Raw genomic sequence first — 7,347 nt, 5'->3', positions numbered from 1 at the left:
TCCCACTCTCCCTTGAAACACACCGGGGCCACATTCCCACTCTCCCTTTGAACACACCGGGACCACATTCCCACTCTCCCTTGAAACACACCGGGACCACATTCCCACTCTCCCTTTAAGCACACCGGGACCACATTCCCACTCTCCCTTTAAACACACCGGGACCACATTCCCACTCTCCCTTTAAACACACCGGGACCACATTCCCACTCTCCCTTTAAACACACCGGGACCACATTCCCACTCTCCCTTTAAACTCACCGGGACCACATTCCCACTCTCCCTTTAAACACACAGGGACCACATTCCCACTCTCCCTTTAAACACACCGGAACCACATTCCCACTCTCCCTTTAAACACACCGGGACCACATTCCCACTCTCCCTTTAAACACACCGGGACCACATTCCCACTCTCCCTTTAAACACACCGGGACCACATTCCCACTCTCCCTTTAAACACACCGGGACCACATTCCCACTCTCCCTTTAAACACACCGGGACCACATTCCCACTCTCCCTTTAAACACACCGGGACCACATTCCCACTCTCCCTTTAAACTCACCGGGACCACATTCCCACTCTCCCTTTAAACTCACCGGGACCACATTCCCACTCTCCGTTGAAACACACCGGGACCACATTCCCACTCTCCCTTTAAACTCACCGAGACCACATTCCCACTCTCCCTTTAAACACACCGGGACCACATTCCCACTCTCCCTTTAAACTCACCGGGACCACATTCCCACTCTCCCTTTAAACACACCGGGACCACATTCCCACTCTCCCTTTAAACACACCGGGGCCACATTCCCACTCTCCCTTTAAACACACCGGGACCACATTCCCACTCTCCCTTGAAACACACCGGGACCACATTCCCACTCTCCCTTTAAACACACCGGGACCACATTCCCACTCTCCCTTTAAACACACTGGGACCACATTCCCACTCTCCCTTTAAACACACCGGGACCACATTCCCACTCTCCCTTGAAACACACCGGGACCACATTCCCACTCTCCCTTTAAACACACCGGGGCCATATTCCCACTCTCCCTTTAAACACACCGGGACCACATTCCCACTCTCCCTTGAAACACAACGGGACCACATTCCCACTCTCCCTTTAAACACACCGGGACCACATTCCCACTCTCCCTTTAAACACACCGGGACCACATTCCCACTCTCCCTTTCAACACACCGGGACCACATTCCCACTCTCCCTTTAAACACACCGGGACCACATTCCCACTCTCCCTTTAAACACACCGGGACCACATTCCCACTCTCCCTTTAAACACACCGGGACCACATTCCCACTCTCCCTTTCAACACACCGGGACCACATTCCCACTCTCCCTTTAAACACACCGGGACCACATTCCCACTCTCCCTTTAAACACACTGGGAGCACATTCCCACTCTCTCTTTAAACTCACCGGGACCACATTCCCACTCTCCCTTTAAACTCACTGGGGCCACATTCCCACTCTCCCTTTAAACACACCGGGACCACATTCCAACTCTCCCTTTAAACTCACCGGGACCACATTCCCACTCTTCCTTTAAACACACCGGGACCACATTCCCACTCTCCCTTTAAACACACCGGGACCACATTCCCACTCTCCCTTTAAACTCACCGGGACCACATTCCCACTCTCCCTTTAAACACACCGGGACCACATTCCCACTCTCCCTTTAAACACACCGGGACCACATTCCCACTCTCCCTTTAAACACACCGGGACCACATTCCAACTCTCCCTTTAAACTCACCGGGGCCACATTCCCACTCTCCCTTTAAACTCACTGGGACCACATTCCAACTCTCCCTTTAAACTCACCGGGGCCACATTCCCACTCTCCCTTTAAACACACCGGGACCACATTCCCACTCTCCCTTTAAACTCACCGGGACCACATTCCCACTCTCCCTTTAAACACACCGGGACCACATTCCCACTCTCACTTTAAACACACCGGGACCACATTCCCACTCTCCCTTTAAACACACCGGGACCACATTCCCACTCTCACTTTAAACACACCGGGACCACATTCCCACTCTCCCTTTAAACACACCGGGACCACATTCCCACTCTCCCTTTAAACACACCGGAACCACATTCCCACTCTCCCTTTAAACACACCGGGACCACATTGCCACTCTCCCTTTAAACACACTGGGACCACATTCCCACTCTCCCTTTAAACACACCGGGACCACATTCCCACTCTCCCTTTAAACACACCGGGACCACATTCCCACTCTCCCTTTAAACTCACCGGGACCACATTCCCACTCTCCCTTTAAACACACCGGGACCACATTCCCACTCTCCCTTTAAACACACCGGGACCACATTCCCACCCTCCCTTTAAACACACCGGGACCACATTCCCACTCTCCCTTTAAACTCACCGGGACCACATTCCCACTCTCCCTTTAAACACACCGGGACCACATTCCCACTCTCCCTTTAAACACACCGGGACCACATTCCCACTCTCCCTTTAAACACACCGGGGCCACATTCCCACTCTCCCTTTAAACACACCGGGACCACATTCCCACTCTCCCTTTCAACACACCGGGACCACATTCCCACTCTCCCTTTAAACACACCGGGACCACATTCCCACTCTCCCTTTAAACACACTGGGAGCACATTCCCACTCTCCCTTTAAACTCACCGGGACCACATTCCCACTCTCCCTTTAAACTCACTGGGGCCACATTCCCACTCTCCCTTTAAACACACCGGGACCACATTCCAACTCTCCCTTTAAACTCACCGGGACCACATTCCCACTCTCCCTTTAAACACACCGGGACCACATTCCCACTCTCCCTTGAAACACACCGGGACCACATTCCCACTCTCCCTTTAAACACACCGGGACCACATTCCCACTCTCCCTTTAAACTCACCGGGACCACATTCCCACTCTCCCTTGAAACACACCGGGACCACATTCCCACTCTCCCTTTAAACACACCGGGACGACATTACCACTCTCCCTTTAAACACACCGGGACCACATTCCCACTCTCCCTTTAAACACACCGGGGCCACATTCCCACTCTCCCTTTAAACACACCGGGACCACATTCCCACTCTCCCTTTAAACACACCGGGGCCACATACCCACTCTCCCTTTAAACACACCGGGGCCACTTTCCCACTCTCCTTTTAAACACACCGGGACCACATTCCAACTCTCCCTTTAAACTCACCGGGACCACATTCCCACTCTCCCTTTAAACACACCGGGACCACATACCCACTCTCCCTTTAAACTCACCGGGACCACATTCCCACTCTCCCTTGAAACACACCGGGGCCACATTCCCACTCTCCCTTTGAACACACCGGGACCACATTCCCACTCTCCCTTGAAACACACCGGGACCACATTCCCACTCTCCCTTTAAGCACACCGGGACCACATTCCCACTCTCCCTTTAAACACACCGGGACCACATTCCCACTCTCCCTTTAAACACACCGGGACCACATTCCCACTCTCCCTTTAAACACACCGGGACCACATTCCCACTCTCCCTTTAAACTCACCGGGACCACATTCCCACTCTCCCTTTAAACACACAGGGACCACATTCCCACTCTCCCTTTAAACACACCGGAACCACATTCCCACTCTCCCTTTAAACACACCGGGACCACATTCCCACTCTCCCTTTAAACACACCGGGACCACATTCCCACTCTCCCTTTAAACACACCGGGACCACATTCCCACTCTCCCTTTAAACACACCGGGACCACATTCCCACTCTCCCTTTAAACACACCGGGACCACATTCCCACTCTCCCTTTAAACACACCGGGACCACATTCCCACTCTCCCTTTAAACTCACCGGGACCACATTCCCACTCTCCCTTTAAACTCACCGGGACCACATTCCCACTCTCCCTTTAAACTCACCGGGACCACATTCCCACTCTCCGTTGAAACACACCGGGACCACATTCCCACTCTCCCTTTAAACTCACCGAGACCACATTCCCACTCTCCCTTTAAACACACCGGGACCACATTCCCACTCTCCCTTTAAACTCACCGGGACCACATTCCCACTCTCCCTTTAAACACACCGGGACCACATTCCCACTCTCCCTTTAAACACACCGGGGCCACATTCCCACTCTCCCTTTAAACACACCGGGACCACATTCCCACTCTCCCTTGAAACACACCGGGACCACATTCCCACTCTCCCTTTAAACACACCGGGACCACATTCCCACTCTCCCTTTAAACACACTGGGACCACATTCCCACTCTCCCTTTAAACACACCGGGACCACATTCCCACTCTCCCTTGAAACACACCGGGACCACATTCCCACTCTCCCTTTAAACACACCGGGGCCATATTCCCACTCTCCCTTTAAACACACCGGGACCACATTCCCACTCTCCCTTGAAACACAACGGGACCACATTCCCACTCTCCCTTTAAACACACCGGGACCACATTCCCACTCTCCCTTTAAACACACCGGGACCACATTCCCACTCTCCCTTTAAACACACCGGGACCACATTCCCACTCTCCCTTTAAACACACCGGGACCACATTCCCACTCTCCCTTTCAACACACCGGGACCACATTCCCACTCTCCCTTTAAACACACCGGGACCACATTCCCACTCTCCCTTTAAACACACTGGGAGCACATTCCCACTCTCTCTTTAAACTCACCGGGACCACATTCCCACTCTCCCTTTAAACTCACTGGGGCCACATTCCCACTCTCCCTTTAAACACACCGGGACCACATTCCAACTCTCCCTTTAAACTCACCGGGACCACATTCCCACTCTTCCTTTAAACACACCGGGACCACATTCCCACTCTCCCTTTATACACACCGGGACCACATTCCCACTCTCCCTTTAAACTCACCGGGACCACATTCCCACTCTCCCTTTAAACACACCGGGACCACATTCCCACTCTCCCTTTAAACACACCGGGACCACATTCCCACTCTCCCTTTAAACACACCGGGACCACATTCCCACTCTCCCTTTAAACTCACCGGGACCACATTCCCACTCTCCCTTTAAACTCACTGGGACCACATTCCAACTCTCCCTTTAAACTCACCGGGGCCACATTCCCACTCTCCCTTTAAACACACCGGGACCACATTCCCACTCTCCCTTTAAACTCACCGGGACCACATTCCCACTCTCCCTTTAAACACACCGGGACCACATTCCCACTCTCCCTTTAAACACACCGGGACCACATTCCCACTCTCCCTTTAAACACACCGGGACCACATTCCCACTCTCACTTTAAACACACCGGGACCACATTCCCACTCTCCCTTTAAACACACCGGGACCACATTCCCACTCTCCCTTTAAACACACCGGGACCACATTCCCACTCTCCCTTTAAACTCACCGGGACCACATTCCCACTCTCCCTTTAAACACACCGGAACCACATTCCCACTCTCACTTTAAACACACCGGGACCACATTCCCACTCTCCCTTTAAACACACCGGAACCACATTCCCACTCTCACTTTAAACACACCGGGACCACATTCCCACTCTCCCTTTAAACACACCGGGACCACATTCCCACTCTCCCTTTAAACTCACCGGGACCACATTCCCACTCTCCCTTTAAACTCACCGGGACCACATTCCCACTCTCCCTTTAAACTCACCGGGACCACATTCCCACTCTCCCTTTAAACACACCGGAACCACATTCCCACTCTCCCTTTAAACACACCGGGACCACATTGCCACTCTCCCTTTAAACACACCGGGACCACATTCCCACTCTCCCTTTAAACACACCGGGACCACATTCCCACTCTCCCTTTAAACACACCGGGACCACATTCCCACTCTCCCTTTAAACACACCGGGACCACATTCCCACTCTCCCTTTAAACTCACCGGGACCACATTCCCACTCTCCCTTTAAACACACCGGGACCACATTCCCACTCTCCCTTTAAACACACCGGGACCACATTCCCACTCTCCCTTTAAACTCACCGGGACCACATTCCCACTCTCCCTTTAAACTCACTGGGGCCACATTCCCACTCTCCCTTTAAACACACCGGGACCACATTCCAACTCTCCCTTTAAACTCACCGGGACCACATTCCCACTCTCCCTTTAAACACACCGGGACCACATTCCCACTCTCCCTTTAAACACACTGGGACCACATTCCCACTCTCCCTTTAAACACACCGGGACCACATTCCCACTCTCCCTTTAAACACACCGGGACCACATTCCCACTCTCCCTTTAAACACACCGGGACCACATACCCACTCTCCCTTTAAACACACCGGGACCACATTCCCACTCTCCCTTTAAACTCACCGGGACCACATTCCCACTCTCCCTTTAAACTCACCGGGACCACATTCCCACTCTCCCTTTAAACACACTGGGACCACATTCCCACTCTCCCTTTAAACACACCGGGACCACATTCCCACTCTCCCTTTAAACACACTGGGACCACATTCCCACTCTCCCTTTAAACTCACCGGGAGCACATTCCCACTCTCCCTTTAAACTCACCGGGACCACATTCCCACTCTCCCTTTAAACTCACTGGGGCCACATTCCCACTCTCCCTTTAAACACACCGGGACCACATTCCCAGTCTCCCTTGAATCTCACCGGGACCACATTCCCACTCTCCCTTTAAACTCACCGGGACCACATTCCCACTCTCCCTTTAAACACGCCGGGACCACATTCCCACACTCCCTTTAAACTCACCGGGACCAGATTCCCACTCTCCCTTTAAACACACTGGGACCACATTCCCACTCTCCCTTTAAACACACCGGGACCACATTCCCACTCTCCCTTTAAACACACTGGGACCACATTCCCACTCTCCCTTTAAACACAACGGGACCACATTCCCACTCTCCCTTTAAACACACTGGGGCCACATTCCCACTCTCCCTTTAAACACACCGGGACCACATTCCCACTCTCCCTTTAAACACACCGGGACCACATTCCCACTCTCCCTTTAAACTCACCGGGACCACATTCCCACTCTCCCTTTAAACACACTGGGACCACATTCCCACTCTCCCTTTAAAAACATCGGGACCACATTCCCACTCTCCTTTTAAACACACCGGGACCACATTCCCACTCTCCCTTTAAACACACCGGGACCACATTCCCACTCCCCTTTTAACACGCCGGGACCACATTCCCACACTCCCTTTAAACTCACCGGGAGCACATTCCCACTCTCCCTTTAAACTCACTGGGGCCACATTCCC

Source organism: Hemitrygon akajei, chromosome 23 (genome assembly GCF_048418815.1).
Source record: "Hemitrygon akajei chromosome 23, sHemAka1.3, whole genome shotgun sequence".
Classification (NCBI taxonomy): Eukaryota; Metazoa; Chordata; class Chondrichthyes; order Myliobatiformes; family Dasyatidae; genus Hemitrygon; species Hemitrygon akajei.
The sequence above is the reverse complement of the archived record's forward strand: the minus strand, read 5'-3'. Positions refer to the sequence as shown.